At 45.2% G+C, this 21,488-nt stretch overlaps 1 long non-coding RNA gene across 1 annotated transcript; it reads left to right on the top strand.

Annotated features, from left to right (window-relative positions):
* Positions 1 to 3,402: 3,402 nt before the first annotated feature.
* LOC116972794 lies at positions 3,403 to 19,745 on the top strand. The gene is made up of 3 exons (XR_004411876.1): positions 3,403 to 3,529; positions 19,510 to 19,514; positions 19,735 to 19,745. It is a non-coding gene; the product is annotated as an uncharacterized LOC116972794 (long non-coding RNA).
* Positions 19,746 to 21,488: the final 1,743 nt, after the last annotated feature.

Below are 21,488 nucleotides of genomic sequence, written 5' to 3'. Positions count from 1 at the left end.
TCTCTCTCTCTCTCTCTCTCTCTCTCTCTCTCGCGTCCTCGCCCCCCCCCCCAGCGGCCTACCTACTGGATTGGCGTGGACTTTCCTGCCAAGATCGACCAGAGCTCCAGCAGCGGCGGGACAGCGCTGTAACATCGCGAGGCTGGCGATGCCTTACCGGGGATCGCCGTCTGAACCCCGGAGTGCTGGACCTGCTGCACCGACATCATGGAGATGTGGTTTGCGGAGCTCCCAACGCGGGCGGCGCTGATGGACAGCGTGGGGTCCTGCGACTCTGCCCATCTGGGCCTGCGGACACGGGAGCTGCGGACTCCGGCTGCGGGAGGCGGCTGATCAGGAGGTCCGGGCCGCTGAGGAGGAGGATGTTCACCGTCGGGGTTCGGCGTCGGCGTTCCACCAGCCCGGCGTGAGGGCCTGAACATCGGGCCACCCGGGTCGGCGACTGCGGGTGCTAGGAAGGCCTCGACCACGAGTGAACATCTGGGAAGAACGGAGGGGAGGCTGGCTGGACTATGGTGCCTTCCTCACCTTGGTGCCACTGTGTTATGTTGTGTCGTGGACTTTCAGTGTTTGTGCTTTAAAAAAAATTCTATTCTATTTTATTTTTAATATGTTTTATTATTTATTATTATTTATTTATTTTTATTTTTATGATACTGCCTGTAAGTGAAATTCATTTCGTTGTCTCTAACTGAGACAATGACAATACATTTGAATTTGAATACAATACAACTGGCATAAATCTCTCTGTGGACTTTGAAAATCTACTTCATTATCCACAACCCCACCTATCTTAGTATTATCTGCATATTTACTAATCCAATTTACCACACCATCATCCAGATCATTGATGTACATGACAAACAACAGTGGACCCAACACAGATCCCTGTGGCACCCCACTAATCACTGGCCTCCAACCTGACAAACAACCATCCACCATTACTAGCATCTCCCATTCAGCCACTGTTGAATCCATCTTGCTACTCCACCATTAATACCCAACAATTGAACCTTCTTAATCAACCTTCCGTGAGGAACCTTGTCAAAGGCCTTACTGAAGTCCATATATACAACATCCACTGCTTTACCCTCATCAATTTCCCGTGTAATCTCTTCAAAAAATTCAAGAAGATTAGTCAAGCATGACCATCCAGGCACAGATCCATGTTGACAGTTCCTAATCAGACCCTGTTTATCCAGATGCTTATATATATTATCTCTAAGTATCCTTTCCATTAATTTGCCCACCACTGACGTCAAACTAACAGGTCTATAATTGCTAGGTTTACTCTTGGACCTCTTTTTAAACAATAGAACAACATGCGCAGTACGCCAATCCTCCGGCACTATTCCCGTTTCTAATGACATTTGAAATATTTCTGTCATAGCCCCTGCTATTTCTACACTAACTTCCCTCAATGTCCTAGGGAATATCCTGTCCGGACCTGGAGACTTATCCACTTTTATATTTCTCAAAAGTGCCAGTACTTCCTCTTCTTTGAATCGCATAGTTTCCATAGCTACTCTACTTGTTTCCCTTACCTCACATAATTCAATATCCTTCTCCTTGGTGAATACCGAAGAAAATAAATTGTTCAATATCTCGCCCATCTCTTTTGGCTCTGCAGATAGCTGTCCACTCTGACTCTCTAATGGACCAATTTCATCCCTCGTTATCATTTTGCTATTAATATATCTGTAGAAACCCTTTGGATTTACTTTCACCATACTTGCCAAAGCAACCTCATATCTTCTTTTAGCTTTTCTAATTTATTTCTTAAGATTTTTTTTACATTCTTTATAGTCCTCAAGCACCTCATTTAGTCCATGCTGCCTATAATTATTGTAGATCTCTCTATTTTTCCGAACAAAGTGTCCAATTTCCCTTGAAAACCATGGTTTTTTCAATTTTTACTATTTCCTTTCAACCGAACAGGGACATAAATATTCTGTGCTCTTAAAATGTCACCTTTAAATGTCCTCCATTTCTCTCCCACATCTTTCCCATAAAACAAACGCCCTCTCTCTTTCTTTCCCCACTCACTCTCCCCCCCCCTCTCTCTCCCCCTATCCACACTCTCTCCTCTCCCCCTCTCTCTCCCCCACTCTGTTCCCTATCTTACTCCCCCTCCCCCTCTATAAATTCAATTCAATTCAATTCCATTTACAATTTCAATTAAAAAACTTTATTGGCATGATAAAAAAAACATTGGTATAATGACAAAGTATAGAACATGACATACATATTTGAAATGCATAGGTATAAATACAAGTATACAGTGCATGGGTAGATATGTCCCTGTACATAATCTCGCAATAGGCATATAGCCCTTTATTGATGCTACACGTTCTTGCACCTGTATGCAGTACAACACAATAGCAAGTTTAGCAATTCAATATTAATTTCATAGTGTTAGTTAATGTCGATTAATGTGTGCGTACATATGTGCATGTTGGTCATTCACCGTCTCTCAGGTTATGGCATGCTGTTACCTATTGTGCACCAAGATGTGCCGTATTTCCTTCACCAAGGATTATTCTTAGTTTTGATGTATCATCAAGTTCTTTAAAATCAGGGGTTGCCACACTGAGCTTGTCAAAGTATGCTTTCCTTGTATTAGCAATTTTTTTGCATTTTAGGAGGAAGTGCACCTCTGTTTCAACCTCATCTGTCAAACAGTGGTGAGGGTCTGTCTCTGCTTTATGTCTCTAACAGTTGAGAGATAGTCTGCCAATTTATAATCTCTTTTTAGGGAACGGTAATATTCTAATCTGCTTTGCCTTTTGGTTTCTTTATCCCAATGTTCCAAGAACGTTTCTTTACATTGTTTGATAATTTGGTTCACTCTAATTGGTGAATGGGGGCCTGTATTGATCTGGGGCCGGTCAGGGTTTAACTAGATAGGGTTTAACTGAATAGGGGTAGTTAGTCTCAGTACCAACTGACACAGTGAACTCTTTTTTGGGTTACCCTCTTGTGTATGAAGGGCTTTAAACTGGAGGGTATCTGGGGGGGCTAGATTTAAGGTGATTCCAAAATTTAGTGCTCTTTTCTGGATATTCATTATCAGTGGGTATCTGCCTAGTTCCGCCCTACATGCGTTTGTTGGTGTTTTCCTTTGGATACGGATGATGTCCCTTGTCAGCCACGGTCGTCCCTTTCTCCCATTTGAATCTTTCTACCCGTTTGTAATGAACTGATCCTGCACCTTCTGTATTATTCCCAGAAATACCTGCCATTGTTGTTCCACTGTCATCCCTGCTAGTGTATCTTTCCAGTCAACTTTGGCCAGCTCCTCCCTCATGACTCCGGCGGTGAACGTGAGGAGCCGGAGCCCGGAGCAGAGAGACTGCGGCCGCCTTTGGGATGGATGCGTTCAGGGCGCGGATTTATTAATGAGCCGAAGCAATGAGGTGAGCGGATATTTCACCGCGCTCTTCACCTGCTCCCTGAACTTGGACTGGGTCACCGCGTAAATAAATGTGTTGGTGCAGCAGCTGAGGTTACTCAGCAAATACCCGACGTAGTGAAAGATCCGTTGAGAATCATTCGCATCAACTCCAATTCCTCTGACTTGATAATAGACGAAATTTACAACCAGCGTCAGCCACAGGAGGATGAAGCTGCCGGAGATGGTGAAGAGTAAAACCATAGACCTCCTCCTGCTCTCCAGCTCCGGGTCACTGCGGTTCTCCCCCTTGCTCTCACCCCTCAGCCCCTTACGGACCCGACTGGCCACTAAAATGTGGCGGACTGTCAGAGCATTGAGCAACAGGATTACAGCGAAAGGGAGGAACGGAGTTAAAACCGTGTCGATCCAGTCGAATGCCACCCACCCGGGGTCAGTGTAATAATTGTCCAGCGTGTCACAGCCCCACGGGACATTGTCGATGATATATATGGGTTCATGTGTGAAGTAGCGGGGCACGTTTTTCAGACAGAGCAGAACGCCGGCTGTTGCCAGAACCGCAGCCGCAGTTTTCCCGCTGCAATATTTAGTTTTCAGCTTCTGGCAACAAATGGCGACAAAGCGATCAAAGGTGAAAGTGACGGTGAACCAGACAGAACAGTCTGTAGTTGCAGTCCTCAGTACAAGGTTAACACTGCACACAGGGGTGATGGTCAGGAAACTCCAATAAAAGTAATAATATCGGATCCGAGAGAAAATGACCTCGGTGATGACGGCCAGTAGATCGGCCGCTGCCATGGCCACCAGGTAGCGAATGGTGCAGGTGGAGAGGCCACACTTTCCCCGGGACAGGATCACAATCGCCACTAAATTCACTGCGGAAAGACAAAGGAACGGACACTGGGCATTTACTCAACACCGGCTCGACTTTCAGCTCAAGATCAGGAGTGTTGGAGTCGGTGCGCGGCTGCTGCAAGTTTAACAATGTCAGAGCCGGCTCCGACTGTGCCCGACCTGCCTGCCTGCTTCAGGGGAGAAGAGGTAAGGCAACGGGCGGACGTGGTAAAGGGCGGGGAGGGATCGAGCAGCCCCCGCTACAATAGGCGCAATGGTCCTTTCTATAGTTAACCCTGCTGCTGTTCACAATCTCTGATGGGGCCGCTTTCACAGACATAACCATGAGCGGCCGACCGGCCGCATTCCCCAGTGAGTTCAGTTCAGTAACAACACACACACACACGCCCGTAGATCCACAGCCACTGGTCCAGGAAATGGGTGGAATGTGGGTGGAATCCGACTGTGACAGACAGACTCCACAGTGAGAAACAGTGTCCACAGGAGCGGCAGTTCACTCTGATCAATAACTCACACACAGTAAACTTCACAATGTGAACCCCTCTCTCCCAGTCAAATCGTCCCGGAGAGTTGCATGCCTGCCTGTCCCGAGCACTGGGACAACTCTGGGTAAGGTGCCACTGAAGGCACGAACACCATTCTAGTGGCTCCCGGCCGGTAGCAGTGAGAGAAAAAGAGGCTTAGTTTCAGCTGTCTGAAAATAAGAAATATCACAGCAGTGTTAATTCACAAATATTTCACAGAGAGGATTGATATTCTTCACATATTCTTGTACAGCGATCATCAGTTGAGAACCTGTAGCATGATGAGAATCAGGTCAACACCAGTTAACACACGGATGGAGATATAAAACTTGAATTGTTTTGCTCACTTACCAGGGATTCCAACGGCAGCAATGATCACGTACACGATTTTCTCCACGTCTAAATATTCATAAACCTTTTCCCACATTTTCTCTGCCCAGCGACGTGGCCCCGTGAGCTACCGGTAATATCTCGAAATAAAATACTGAGGCAGAACATTCCTGGAGATTTTATACCATATTCCGTCTCCACCGGGACAGTGAAGTTTCAACAGAGTTTAAAAATAGAGATTTTGAAATGATTCACAAACAGATGACATCAGCCAAGTGAAATCCCTGCTGAGACACGTTGTGATTTATTCAGGGAATTGATTGAGAAACTCCAAAGACTGGGAGTTGTGGCGATAGATACTAGGGGATGGAAATTGGAGCGGTGGCATTGTTCCAGCAAAGGGGATATTGTTTCAAACTCCATCAGATCCAACTCTCCACCTCATGTTGTTTGTCTGATTTCCTTCAATCCGTTTCACTCAGCAAGGCAATGCCAAATTCCAGGGACCCTCTCAGGGCTTCTGGTGCCCAGTTTGAAGGTGGACTGGACTGGGCGACCTTTGTCCACAGGTTGAGGAATTAGTTCAACACATCACATCGGACTAAAATACCCCCCCCCCCTCCACTCAGCTTCACCACACAATATGATCGCGGCTTCACCTACTGTGACATCAACCCCACACTCCCGCTGACTGCCCCGGGAACCCTGCTTCCCTGGAATAGATCTGACTATACCATAGGACAATAACATTTTCTGCCTTCATCACCTCTGAGGAGGAACGACCCAAAGGCTCACGGCACTCAGAGAACAGAAACATTGCCGCCTCAGAATTGCCCTAAACCTAAATAAAACGGCGAATGATGCTGCACCTCTCCCTCCTCCCTTTCTCTCTTCCTCCATCCTTACTGCTGTCACTCTCTCTGAACTGTTACTCTCTCTCCTACACTCTCTATTCCCCCTCTCTGGGCTGCCCTCTCTCCGTCCACTGATGGAGTGACACACAGTGGGATAGTACTGATGGAGCGATAGAAATTGGGCAGCACTGAAGCAGTGACAAACTGTGGTGGTTCTGATGGAGTGACAAACGGTGGTGGTTCTGATGGAGTGAGACACTGCGGTGGTACGGATGGAGTGACATACTGTGGTGGTACTGATGGAGTGACACACTGTGGTGGTACTGATGAAGGGACACACTGGAGCAGTACTGATGGACTGACACACTGTGGGGTAGTACAGGTGGACTGACATTCCGTGGGGTAGGACTGATGGAAGTGACACTGTGGGGCAGCACTGCTGGAATGACACTGTGAAATAATACTGATGGAGTGACACGCCGTGAGGTAGTTCTATTTTAATGACACACTGTGGGGTTGGCGTGATAGACAATAGACAATAAACAATAGGTGCAGGAGTAGGCCATTTGGCCCTTCGAGCCAGCATCGCCATTCAATGTGATCATGGCTGATCATGCCCAATCAGTACCCAGTTCCTGCCTTCTACCCATATCCCCTGACTCCGCTATTTTAAGAGCCCAATCTAGCTCTCTTTTGAAAGCATCCAGAGATCCTGCCTCCACCGCCCTCTGAGGCAGATAATTCCACAGATTCATCACACACTGTGAGAAAAAGTGTTTCCTCGTCTCCGTTCTAAATGGCTAACTCCTTATTCTTAAACTGTGGCACCTGGTTCTGGACTCCCCCAACATCGGGAACACGTTTCCGGCCTGTAGCAGCAGCAGCTGAAGGCACAAGCCCTGTAAGGGATCAGCTGTGCCGACTTTTGGTCCCGCGCCGGCCAGAACACCACGGCCGGGCGGGAGACTATTTAAAGAGGGCCGTTGACTTTTCGACAAGTCAATAACGGCAGCAGACGGGGTGGAACGACGTTCACCCGTAGCGACAATTTCAACCTGGACCTGCAGGTAAGAGCTGCGGTCTTTTTGTGTTTTACCATGCTGATTTCAGGTGGAGAAACCAACGGGCTGCGACAAAGCTGGTGGGATCCACTCCACGGAAGGGCAGTAAGAACAAAGCTGGAGAGGAAGGACCGCGGAGCAGCGGGCAGCCTGCAGCAGCCAGCGGCACTCGGATCACCGATAGTTAGATCAGCTGTGCCCGATGTCGCCTCCGCACCGGCCAGATCCACGCGGCCGGGCGGAAAGGCTAGACACAAAACAAACAAGGTCGTGGACTCAGAGGAGTCCGACTTTGAACAACCGCGGGCGGCCAGCGCCCGAGAGCGATGGAGCCGGATGCAGCGGTGTATGGAGCTTTGCTCCAACGTGACAGACTCCGGGAGATGGAGTCGGGTCACTGTGGGCCATATGATAAACCCACAGCAGTACCTCTTGAAGGGCTGCACAGTGCTTCTACCTCATCAGAGGGGAGCACTGCGGGTCAGTTCTGGGCTGACCTGGAAGAGGGGCCCGCAGAAGGAAAGACAAGTGTGCAGGGGGTGCAAGAACAAGAGAACCTACTGGAACCCACTACGGCCAAAGACAGCACCCCCACGCACCCACCAGCAGAACTGGTGAAGGCTCGAAGGTCCGGTACCCAAAACATGAGTCTTTTTACGCCATGGCCCAGGCCGGCCTTCTTGGAAGATGCGGGGACCTCCAACGCCAACCAAACCGAAAGTCCAGACCCCAGGGCGACAACAGCAGCAAATAACCTACAAAAAGTAAACCTACCATTGGTAACTATGGGAGTAGGTGGGTCTGGTTCCCTACAATATACAGGGATCACGAAGGTTGGGTGGAGATTACACTCTTTCTGAATGCATGGAGCATGATAACAACCGATACTTACATCTTAAGCAGTATCCAGGGATATACAATAGCGTTTATACACAAATACAGCCCTCCAGTTCAACATATACTGAACCGAATGTCCGTGCCTTCTGATAAAGGAATATCAAAAGCGCAAGCTGAACTGAAGCGGCTTTACATAAAAGGTGTAATTGAGAAAACTCAACACGAACCATTAGAATTCATGTCCAATATATTTATCAAAAACAAAAAAGATGATGGTTAGCGCATCATCATAGATCTGACAAAATAGATACCTTTGTTACTCCTTAACAATTAATTTCCAAAGGTTACTTCAATGACCAGCATCGATTTAAAAGATGCTTACTATTCAGTGCCTATACGAGGTGACCACAGATGTTACTTAAAATTCAACTGGATGGGACAACTCTGACAGTTTAAAGCACTGTCATATGGGTTATCATCAGCACCAGGCTGTTCACAAATTTTTTGAAAACCGCCCTAGCGTTTCTACGGAAACGTACTCACATGGTCATGGCATATTTAGATGACATAAACATTGTGGGCAAAACTTTGGAATTATTGGGAAAACTGGGATTCATTTTCCATCCAGTTAAATCTAAACTAACGCCTTCCACTACTATGGACTATCTAGGGTTTCACCATTGACTCAGTTCACATGTCGGTGACTCTGCCTAAGGGAAAGGCTAGAGATTTCATAGAGCCTTGCAATAACCTCACTGACATCAGCAAACCATCCATCAGATTGGTAGCAAAGTAATTGGCATAATGATGGCTGCCTTTCAAGCCACACAATTTGGACCTCTACATTACCAAAACTTACAGAGAGCAAAATACAAGCACTCTAAATTACGCAGGTCACTTTGACAGAACTATGAAACTGCCAATCAAGCTAAAATGGAACTAAAATGGTGGATAGATAACATATGGCTTTGTTCCAATCCAATCATTGTCAGTAACCCTTCCATGGTACTGCAAACTGATGCCAGTGCACTTGGGTGGGGAGCCACCAACACTATCACCAGCTGTGGAGGTAGATGGACTGCCCAGGAGGCATCATTATTACTCACACTGGGCATAAACTACCTGGAAATGTTGGGGCATTACATGGCCTAAAGTCATATTGTACTGCGTCATATCACCAGCATGTTAGACACAGATAGACAATACCACCGTGGTAGCATACATTAACCACAGGGTGGAAACAAATTGACATCATGTGACAATCTGGCTATACAATTTGGGAATGGTGTATCCAGAGAGATATTTGGATATCAGCCACTTACCTACCAGGAAGACTAAATTCAGTGGCAGACACCAGGTCACGCAAACTTAATGAAAACACCAAATGGATGTTGAATAAAATAGTATTTGCTGATATCACAACAAAATATGGAACACCAGATATCGATTTATTCGCATCTAGACTTAACCACCAGTTATCAAATTATGTTTCATGGGGACCAGACCCTGGGGCAGCGGCGACAGATGCATTTTCGCTGCATGGGGGGGGGGGGGGGATTGTTTATTTACGCATTCCCTCCTTTTCCTGCCTCATCAGTCGGGTATTAAGGAAATACAACACGACTCTGCATCTGGTATTGGTAGTACCCGATTGGCCTACACAACCATAATAATAATAATAATAATAATAACCATGGTTCCCAGTGGTATCAAACATGGTATTAGAACCATGTATCACCATCCCTCATAGACCAGATTTATTGCTACAGTCTATATCAGGGAGTGGGCGATGCTCTGCCATGAAAACAACATCACCTACAGAGACATGAACCTCCCGTCTGTTCTGGAATATCTGGCAGGCCTCCACTATGACGAGGGGCTCAGTTACAGTGCCATCAACTGCGCCAGAATTGCCCTATCGACTTACCTATGGCAGGGAACAGAGCATTACACTGTTGGGACTCACCCTCTGGTACAAAACTTATGAGGGGAATTTTTAATACTATCCCCCAAGAATACTCCCAATTATGGGATGTAAGAATTAGCCTGAAGATGCTCAGGAATTGGTCTCCAGCAACAGTTCTGTCCCTACACAGACTGACATTAAAACAGTCATGCTAATGGTATTGGTCACGGCACAGAGGATACAGTCACTGCAAAACTAGACTGGACAACATGACTTCCTCAACAAAAAATATTACGTCTCATATTTATGAGTTAGTAAGCAGAACAGAAAGGGATCAGCAGGCCTCAATATACAATTAGGTCATACCCAACAGATGACCGTCTGTGTATAGTAAGACATCTGTCGTTATTCATGGAGAAAACGAAAATCCTAAGAGGCAATGAAAAGGCACATTTTGGTCAGCCACTAGCAACCACACCAAGAGTGACGGTCCAGACCATCTCAAGATGGCTGAAACAGGTGCTAACACAGGCTGGGGTGGATACTAATATTTTAAAATCTCTATCCACCAGGGCTGCAGCCACATCGGCAGCGATACATTTGGATGTACCAATGGACCAAATCCTCAAGGCAGCAGGATGGTCTAGGGAAAACATTCCAATTATTTTATAATAAACCAGTAATGTAATCTGGAACGTTTGCAGAAACAATTTTAAGTTATGTAAATTAATTTAAACCCATAAAAAGGGTTATACATTTGTGTTAACACATTTTATGATTTCAATGTCGAATTCATGTCCAAATTATGTTAACACAATTCCCCCTACAGTCAAGGCAGACGTGGTGCATGGACTCGTTTCCACGGCATGAAATCACAGAGCTTTAAAATCTTCACGTAGTCACTCACGTGACTCCGAAGTAAAATAATAAGATTAAACGAGAACTTACCAGTTTGAAGTTTGATCTGTATTTTATGAGGAGTTACGATGAGGGATTACGTGCCCTCCGCTCCCACGCTGATCATATACTTAACCGGTGTCTCTTCTCTAATCTTACTATGTTTAGTCATTACAGTTATCTGTGATTTCACACCGCTGCTTTGAAGAATTGACGCATACGTCCTGGCGGGGTTCTTCACGTAATCCCTCATCGTAACTCCTCATAAAATACAGATCAGACTTCAAACTGGTAAATTCTCGTTTAATCTTACTATTAGCCTTGTATGGAGTGACACAGTGCGACTAGTACTGATGTAATGACACGCTGCGGGATAGCACTGAAATAATGACACTTTGTGCTGGAACCTATGGAATGACACTGTGGGGGTAGTCCTGATGAACAAACATATTGTGTTGTAGAACTGATAGAGAGGCACATACTCATGTAATGATACATTCTAGGGTAGTGCTGATGGAGTGACACTCTTTGGGGTAGTACTAATGTAGTGGCACATTCTATGGTAGTAATGATGAAGGGAAACACTCTGAGGCAGAACTGATGGAATGACACTGAAGAGTAGTACTGATGGAGTGACACACTTTGGGGACTGACACTCTGGGATAATACATTTGAAGTGTCAAACAGGGTGGGGTAGTATTGATGAAGTAATACACTGTGTGGTAGTACAGATGGAATTACACACTATGGTGTAGTATTGCTGGAGGGACTCACTGAGGGGGAGCATTGATGGAGTGACACGCTGGAAGGTAATACTTTTTTTGTTGTTGTTAGAAGCAAGTGTAAAAAAATAGAACCAGCGGCATATAAAATTATACAGTTATTGTACAGCTTCATTTTTAACTTTTCAGCTTTAGTTGGAAGAAAAGTAAGGAGAAAACGCAAGCAAGGGATAAAGTGAGATGTGCAAAGATAGAACCCATAGACTACCAAAGTGATGTAGCCAAAGAGTGAATAAATGAAAGAAAGAAAAGAGTAATAGAAAATAAAATAAATAAAAGGATAAAAAGAGAAATAAAGAAAAAAGTGGTGCCTCACATCCCTCCCCACCCACCTCACCTAACCCGTAATTAGATTTAAATCCAAAGTTGTGTTGTGCCATACTATCCTTGTAATAAATCAATGAATGGTGTCCATGTCTTCGAAAAATTATCTGTTTTTTCTGCCAAGACAAGTCTAATATTTTCAATATGTAGCGCCTCGGACATGTTTATAATCCACATCTTAAGAGTAGGGACGAGTCGTCTTTCTTACAGTTGGGCTTTCTTCCCAACCAATTGTTCAAGCGCTTTTGATTGCAACATGCGCCTTAATTTAGTACAACAAAGAAACTGACAAGTTACTAAAGAACTAAAGACGAGTATGTTTCCAAAATTTGAGTATTAGTTTTTATGCCGTTATCAGGCCATAATCAAGGAAACGTCTTTGAAATAGTGATAGCTCAAAGCAGGTTTCTGACGTACGTAGAATGATCAGTTCCGTGTCGTGATCCAGTTGTATTTTTTGTGTTTTTGAAATAAATTCAAAAATTCCTCTCCAGAAATTATGTAACTTTATACAAAAGACAAACGAGTTTGTTATAGAAACATAGAAACATAGAATATAGGTGCAGGAGTAGGCCAGTCGACCCTTCGAGCCTGCACCGCCAATCAATATGATAATGGCTGATCATCCAACTCAGTTTCCTGTACCTGCCTTCTCTGCATAACCCCTGATCCCTTTAGCCACAAGGGCCACATCTAACCCCCTCTTAAATATAGCCAATGAGTTATAGTTGCTTCCTGAAAATACATTTATCGCAAATAGGAGATACATTTGGATAGATCTTATTCAGTTTATACTTTGAATAATAGAGTCTGTGCAGTATTTTAAATTGAATTAACGGATGCCTAACGTTAAGAGAACAGTTTTCCTCCCATCTGTCTTTTAGAATATTCTAATTACTTCTGACGACGGGGTTTCTATATTTAAATGGGTATTATACAGATATGATATTAACTTGTTTGACTCCGAGTTTCTATTCATACATTCGTCTAGTATGTCTGGCAACAAAGATTGATAGTCTTGGGTATATGATTTCGGATAACCTCGAATTTGAAGATATCTAAAATATTGACTACCTTTCAGGTGATATTTCGACTGTAATTCTTGAAATGACAGCAGACTTCCCATCTCATAAAGATCTCCGAATGTTTTGATTCCTAATCTTTCCCAATGTGTGAACGTTTTGTCTAAAATAAATGGTTTGAAGGAAGAATTGTTGGCAATTGGTGAGAGAAGAGATAAATTTAAGGGTTGACTTCACTTATTTCCAGATTCGTAGGGTACTGTGGATAATCAGATTGTTCTCATATACTGTTTTCTTCAAATTTATTGGAGAGAGAAGAATCGCGCCTATATTAAAAGGCGAACAATCTTCTCTCTCCATTATTAACCATTTTACCTGTTTGCATGTGTTGTTCAACCATAAGATTACGTTTTTAATATTCGTTGCCATTAGGGGTAACATGAGGGGAACTTCTTTACTCAGAGAGTGGTAGCGGTGTGGAATGAGCTTCCAGTGGAAGTGGTGGAGGCAGGTTCGTTGGTATCAATTAAAAATAAATTGGATAGGCATATGGATGAGAAGGGAATGGAGGGTTATGGTATGAGTGCAGGCAGGTGGGTCTAATGGGAAAAAAGTTGTTCGGCACGGACTTGTAGGGCCGAGATGGCCTGTTTCCGTGCTGTAATTGTTATATGGTTATATGGTTATATGGTTGCCCAATAATAGTATAAAAAATTGGGGAGAGCCAATCCACCAATTTATTTGGGTTTACATAAATGCCGTTTATGGATTTATGAGTTTTATAATCCCAAATAAAGTTTGTGATCAGAGAATCAAGTTTTTAAAAAATATTTAGGAAAGTATATCGTTATTGATTGCAATAAGTACAGGATTTGTGGGAGGAAGATCATCTTTATGGCGTTTATTTTGCCTATGAGAGACATCGGACGTGTTTTCCAGAATTGAGTAAGGGCATTTAGTTTAGTAATTAAAGGGGGAATATTTGCTTGAAATAAAAAGTGTATTTTCTAGTTACATGAACTCCAAGATATTTAAATTTTTCCGTAGCAATTCTGAAAGGGAATTTCAGGAGGTGTGTCGACTTTTGAGGTTTTATTGACATAATTTCACTTTTGTACAGTAGGGTAATACTAATGGAGTGACACACTATGGCGCATTACTGATGGAGTGACATATTGTGGGGTGGTACACATGTAGTACTGATGAAGTGATAAAATGTATGGTAGCACAAATGGAGTGACACTCTGCAGGGTAAATATACACACCATGCTGGAGTAAAGAAGCGGGACAGGCCGCATCACTGGAGAGAAGGAATGGGTGCGTTTCGGGGCGAGATCCTTCTTCAGACTGATGTCGGGAGTGGGCGGGATAGAGATAGAATGTAGACGGAGACAGTAAGACTGATGGGAGAACTGGGAAGGGGAAGAGGATGGAGAAAGATGGAAAGCAAAGCTACTTGAAGTTAGAGAAGTCAATGTTCATACGGCTGGGGTGTTAGCTACCTAAGCGAAATATGAGCTGCTGTTCCACCAATTCGCGCTGGGCCTCACTTTAACAATGGAGGAGGCCCAGGATACCACGCTCTGTGGTTGTCCTGATGGACTGGCATAGTTTGGTGAAGTGCGGATGGAGGAACGCAATGTGGAGTAGTATTGATGGCGTGACACACTGTGGGGCAGTACTGATGTATGACATATTCAGGAGTAGTTCTGATGGAGGGACACACTTTGGGGTAGCAGTGATGGAGTGACGCACTGTGGGATAATACTGTTGGAATGATAACCTGTCAGGTAGTTCTGATGGTGACACATTGTGGGGAGGTTCTGATGGAGTAACAAACAGTGGGGTATAACTGATGGAGTGACCCACTGTGTAGTAGTACTGATGGCATTACACACTGTGTAGTAGTTCTGTTGGAATTACACACTGCGGAGTTGTCTTGAAGGGGTCACACACTGTGGGGTATTACTGATGGAAAGGCACACTGTGGGTTGGTTCTAATTGTGTGCCACTCTGTGGGTGGTACTGATGGAGTAACTCACTGCGAGGTTGTGCTGATGGAGTGACATAATCTGGGGTAATACTGACGATGGCATTCAATGGGTGAGTACTGATGGATTGATGCGCTGTGAGGCAGTACTCATTAAGTGACACACACTGTGTAGTACTGATGGAGTGACACACTGTGAGATGGTAAGGAAGGATTCACATACTGTGGGCTGGCACTGATGTACTAACACATTGTGGGGTAATACTGATGGAGTGTCACTGTGGAGTAGTACAGATGGAGTGATATAGTACTGATCGAGTGACGCACTGTGTGTAAGTATTGATGTAGTGGCATATTGTGGGATAGGACTGACGGGGTGACACATCGAAACATAGAACATAGGTGCAGGATTAGGCCATTCGGCCCTTCGAACCTGCACCGCCATTCAATATGATCATGGCTGATCATCCAACTCAGTATCCTTTACCTGCCTTCTCTCCATATCCCCTGATCCCTTTAGCCACATGGGCCACATCTAACTCCCTCTTAAATATAGCCAATGAACTGGCCTCAACTACCCTCTGTGGCAGAGAATTCCAGAGATTCACCACTCTCTGTGAAAAATGTTTTCCTCATCACGGTCCTAAAAGATTTCCCCCTTATCCTTAAGGTGTGAGCCCTTGTTCTGGACTTCCCCAACACCGGGAACAATCTTCCTGCATCTAGCCTGTCCAACCCCTTAAGAATTTTGTAAGTTTCTATAAGATCCCCCCTCAATCTTCTAATCTCTAGCGAGTACAAGCCGAGTCTATTCAGTCTTTCTTCATATGAAAGTCCTGACATCCCAGGAATCAGTCAGGCGAACCTTCTCTGTACTCCCTCTATGGCAAGAATGTAATTCCTCAGATTAGGAGACCAAAACTGTACGCAATACTCCAGGTGTGGTCTCACCAAGACCCTGTACAACTGTAGTAGAACCTCCCTGCTCCTATTCTCAAATCCTTTTGCTATGAATGCTAACATACCATTCGCTTTCTTCACTGCCTGCTGCACCTGCATGCCTACTTTCAATGACTGGCGTACCATGACACCCAGGTCTCGTTGCATCTCACCCTTTCCTACTCGGCCACCATTCAGATAACAGTCTACTTTCCTGTTTTTGCCACCAAAGTGGATAACCTCACATTTATCCACATTATACTGCATCTGCCATACATTTGCCCTCTCACCCAGCCTATCCAAGTCACCTTGCAGCCTTATAGCATCCTCCTCACAGCTAACACTGCCCCCCCCCCCCAGCTTCGTGTCATCCGCAAACTTGGAGATGTTGCATTGAATTCCCTCGTCCAAATCATTAATATTTATTGTAAATAGCTCGAGTCCCAGGACTGAGCCTTGCGGTAACCCACTAATCACTGCCTGCCATTGTGAAAAGGACCCGTTTACTCCTACTCTTTGCTTCCTGTCTGCCAGCCAGTTCTCTATCCACATCAATACTGAACCCCCGATACCGTGTGCTTTAAGTTTGTGTACTAATCTTTTATATGGGACCTTGTCGAATGCCTTCTGAAAGTCCACATATAACACATCCACTGGTTCTCCCTTATCCACTCTACTAGTTACATCCTCGAAAAATTCTATAAGATTCGTCAGACATGAGTTACCTTTCATAAATCCATGCTGACTTTGTCCAATGATTTCACCACTTTCCAAATGTGCTGCTATCCCATCTTTAATAACTGATTCTAGCAGTTTCCCCACTACCGATGTTAGACTAACTAGTCTGTAATTCTCCGTTTTCTCTCTCCCTCCCTTTTTAAAAAGTGGGGTTACATTAGCTACCCTCCAATCCTCAGGAACTACTGCAGAATCTAAAGAGTTTTGAAACATTATCACTAATGTATCCACTATTTCTGGGGCTACTTCCTTAAGTACGCTGGGACGCAGCCTATCTGGCCCTGGGGATTTATCGGCCCTTAATCCATTCAATTTCCCTAACACCACTTCCCCGCTAACCTGGATTTCACTCACTTCCTCCATCTCATTTGACCCCCGGTCCCCTGCTATTTCAGGCAGATTATTTATGTCTTCCTTAGTGAAGACAGAACCAAAGTAATTATTCAATTGGTCTGCCATGTCCTTGTTCCCCATGATCATTTCACCTGTTTCTGACTGCAAGGGACCTACATTTGTTTTAACTAATCTTTTTCTCTTCACATATCTATAAAACCTTTTGCAGTAAGTGTTTATGTTCCCTGCCAGTTTTCATTCATAATTTATTTTCCCTTTCCTAATTAAGCCCTTGTCCTCCTCTGCTGGACTCTGAATTTCTCCCAGTCCTCTGGTAACCATATAACCATATAACCATATAACAATTACAGCACGGAAACAGGCCATCTCGACCCTTCTAGTCCGTGCCGAACACATAATCTCCCCTAGTCCCATATACCTGCGCTCAGACCATAACCCTCCATTCCTTTCCCATCCATATAACTATGCAATTTATTTTTAAATGATAAAAACGAACCTGCCTCCACCACCTTCACTGGAAGCTCATTCCACATAGCTACCACTCTCTGAGTAAAGACGTTCCCCCTCATGTTACCCCTAAACTTCAGTCCCTTAATTCTCAAGTCATGTCCCCTTGTTTGAAGCTTCCCTACTCTCAGTGGGAAAAGCTTTTCCACGTCAACTCTGTCTATCCCTCTCATCATTTTAAAAACCTCTATCAAGTCCCCCCTTAACCTTCTGCGCTCCAAAGAATAAAGCCCTAACTTGTTCAACCTTTCTCTGTAACTTATATGCTGAAACCCAGGCAACATTCTAGTAAATCTCCTCTGTACTCTCTCTATTTTGTTGACATCCTTCCTATAATTAGGCGACCAGAATTGTACACCATACTCCAGAATTGGCCTCACCAATGCCTTGTACAATTTTAACATTACATCCCAACTTCTATACTCAACTGGTAGGCTGCTTTTTCTGGCTAATGTGTATGCTTCATCTTTTGTTTTGATACTATCCCTGATTTCCCTTGTTATCCACAGATGCACTACCTTCCCTGATATATTCTTTTGCCAAACTGGGATGAACAATTGTTGCAGCTCATCCATGCAGTCTTTAAATGCCTTCCATTGCATATCCACCGTCAACCCTTTAAGAATCAATTGCCAGTCTATCTTGGCCAATTCACATCTCATACCCTCAAAGTTACCTTTAAGTTCAGGACCCTTGTTTCTGAATTACTGTGGCATAGTAATGATGGACTGTCACTGAGTTACAGAGCTGATGGAATGGCACACTGTAGGATAGTACAGATGGAGTGACAAACTTCGGGTATTAATGATGGACTGACACAGTGTGGGGAAGTACAGATGGAGTGACATACTGGAGAGCCTCACTGATGGTGTGATACAATTTGTGGTTGCACTGATGGAGTGATACACTGTGGAGTGACAAATGTCGGGGTAGTACTGATGGTGCGACAAACTATGGGCTCGTACTGGGCCCGACACACAGTGCAGTAGTGCTGATGGATACACTGCGGGGAGGTACTGATTGAGTGACACACTGCGGAGTAGTACTTATGAAGTGACCAAATGTATGGCAACTGATGAAGTAACACTTTCTAGGGTAGTCCTGGTGGAGTGAAACACCTCCGGGTGGTACTGTTGGAGTGACACGCTGTAGCGTAGCAATGAAGGAGTGTAACATGTGAGGTAGTTCAGATGGAGTGACACACTGAGGGGTCTTCCTGATGAAGTCACACAATCAGTGGGGTAGTGCTTATGGAGTGACACACTTTGGTGAAGTACTGTTGGAGTGACACTCAGGGATAGTGGTCTGATACACGGGGTGGGGTAGTACTGATGGAGTAATACATTGGTAGTACAGATGGAATGAAACACTGCGGGTAGTAATGATGGAGTGACACACTGAGGGAGAGAAGTAATGGAGGGACACACTGGGGTAGTACTGATGGAGTGACACGCTATGGCAAATGACATGGAGTAACACATTGTGGAGTGGAACTCGTGTAGTGTCACGCTGTGTAGTACCAATGGAGTGATAACATGTATGATGACACTACTGGAGTGACACTATTTAGGGTAGTCATGATGGAGTGACAGGCTTACCGTTTCACGTATTTCTTTCCTTTAGTCACTATGACTGAAGACAGGGGTTCAGGAGATGATCGAAACGCACACACGAGCTCTCCATGAGACATTCAATGCCGTCGAACGATGAATCTTCTAAACACAGTCTCTTGATTAATAGTTTCTTTATTGTAGTAGTGAAAACAGTAAGATATTCCTTCAAACTACTTCTTGATTAAATACATTTTGATCTAACTCGTAGTTAGAGTCGTGCACGATCTTCTCCCATGCTTCTTCAAACGAAACTAAAACTACTGGCGAGTCTGCACAAGAATCCCATCCGCAAAGTCGCCTCAGACAACGTCTAAATCCCACCCACATAATTACTGACAGATAAAATAGTAAGATTAAACGAGAATTTACCAGTTTGAAGTTTGATCTTTATTTTATGAGGAGTTACGATGAGGGATTACGTGAAGTGCCCGCCAGCCCGCATGCGCGTAAAAGCTTCAAAGCAGCGGTGTGAAATCACAGATGACAGTGGTTGAACTGAATATAGTAAGATTCGAGAAACTAGAACTACCAGCTGACATTTATGTGAGAGGGTTAGGAGTGGAGGGCACGTAAACCTCATCGTAAGTCCTCGTAAAATAAAGATCAAACGTCAAACTGGTAAACTCGTTTAATCTTACTATTTTACTTCGGAGACACGTGAGTGACTACGTGAAGATTTCAAAGCTCTGTGATTTCAGATTCAGATTCAGATTCAGATTCAATTTTAATTGTCATTGTCAGTGTACAATACAGAGACAACGAAATGCATTTAGCATCTCCCTGGAAGAGCGACATAGCAAATTATTTGAATAAATAATAATAAGTGTCCGGGGGTGGGGGTGATTGGCAGTCACCGAGGTACGTTGTTGAGTAGAGTGACAGCCGCCGGGAAGAAGCTGTTCCTGGACCTGCTGGTTCGGCAACGGAGAGACCTGTAGCGCCTCCCGGATGGTAGGAGGGTAAACAGTCCATGGTTGGGGTGAGAGCAGTCCTTGGCGATGCTGAGCGCCCTCCGCAGACAACGCTTGCTTTGGACAGACTCAATGGAGGGGAGCGAGGAACCGGTGATGTGTTGGGCAATTTTCACCACCCTCTGCAATGCCTTCCGGTCGGAGACAGAGCAGTTGCCATACCATACTGTGATGCAGTTGGTAAGGATGCTCTCGATAGTGCAGCGGTAGAAGTTCATCAGGATCTGAGGAGACAGATGGACCTTCTTCAGTCTCCTCAGGAAGAAGAGACGCTGGTGAGCCTTCTTGATCAGAGTTGAGGTATTGTGGGTCCAAGAGAGGTCATCGGAGATGTTGACTCCCAGGAACCTGAAGCTAGAAACACGTTCCACCTCCGTCCCGTTAATGTGGATGGGGGTGTGCGTGCCGCCCCTGGACTTCCTGAAGTCTACAATGAGCTCCTTGGTCTTCTTGGAGTTAAGGGCCAGGTTGTTGTCAGCGAGCCATGCTGCTAAATGCTGGACCTCCTCCCTGTAGGCCGACTCATCGTTGTTGTTGATGAGCCAATCACCGTTGTATCATCTGCATACTTGATGATGGTGTTAGTACCATGTACAGGTGTGCAGTCATAGGTGAAGAGGGTGTAGAGGAGGGGGCTCAGCACACAGCCCTGTGGAACGCCGGTGTTCAGAGTGAGGGTTGAAGAGGTGTGCTTGTCTAACCTAACAGACTGTGGTCTGTTGGTTAGAAAGTCCAGTATCCAGTTGCAGAGGGAGGGGTCGATGCCCAGGTTACCGCGTTTGTTGATCAGTTTTGATGGTATAATGGTGTTGAATGCTGAGCTGTAATCGATGAACAGCATTCTTACGTAAGTGTCTCTGTTGTCGAGGTGGGAGAGGGCGGAGTGAAATGCCGTTGAGATGGCATCCTCCGTACTCCTGTTCTTGCGGTAGGCAAACTGATAGGATCCAGTGTGGGGGGTAGGCAGCTTTTGAAGTGTGCCAGGACCAGCCTCTCGAAGCACTTGGTGATGATGGGGGTAAGTGCAACTGGGCGGAAGTCGTTGAGGCTTGCCGCAGTGGAGTGTTTTGGCACTGGCACGATGGAGGTGGTTTTAAGGCACGTGGGGACAACTGCTTGGGCAAGTGACAGGTTGAAGATGTCAGTCCAGACGTCTGTCAGGTGCGCAGCACAGGCCCTGAGCACGCGCCCGGGGATGCCGTCAGGGCCAGCAGCTTTACGTGCATTAGCCCTACTCAGTGCCACGTATACGTCGTAGGGGGTGAGTGTGAGGGGTTGGTGATAGGCAGGTAGCACAGCCTTGATGGCTGTCTCTACATTGTCCCTGTCGAAGCGGCCATAGAAGTGATTAAGCTCCTCAAGGAAGGAGGCGTCGCTGGATGTGGGGGTGGTGTTGGAGGATCTGTAGTCCGTGATGGCCTGGATGCCTTCCCACATGCGTCGAGGGTCGGAGTTGTTGTTGAAGTGCTCCTCAATCCTGAGCTTATGGCAGTGCTTGGCCTTCTTGATGCCCCTCTTCAGGTTAGCACTGGCTGAACTGCAGGCTCGAGCATCGCCTGACCTGAAAGCGGT

Source organism: Amblyraja radiata, chromosome 5, assembly GCF_010909765.2.
Source record: "Amblyraja radiata isolate CabotCenter1 chromosome 5, sAmbRad1.1.pri, whole genome shotgun sequence".
Lineage (NCBI taxonomy): Eukaryota > Metazoa > Chordata > Chondrichthyes > Rajiformes > Rajidae > Amblyraja > Amblyraja radiata.
Note: the sequence above shows the minus strand (reverse complement) of the source record. Positions and strands in the feature narration are given on the sequence as shown.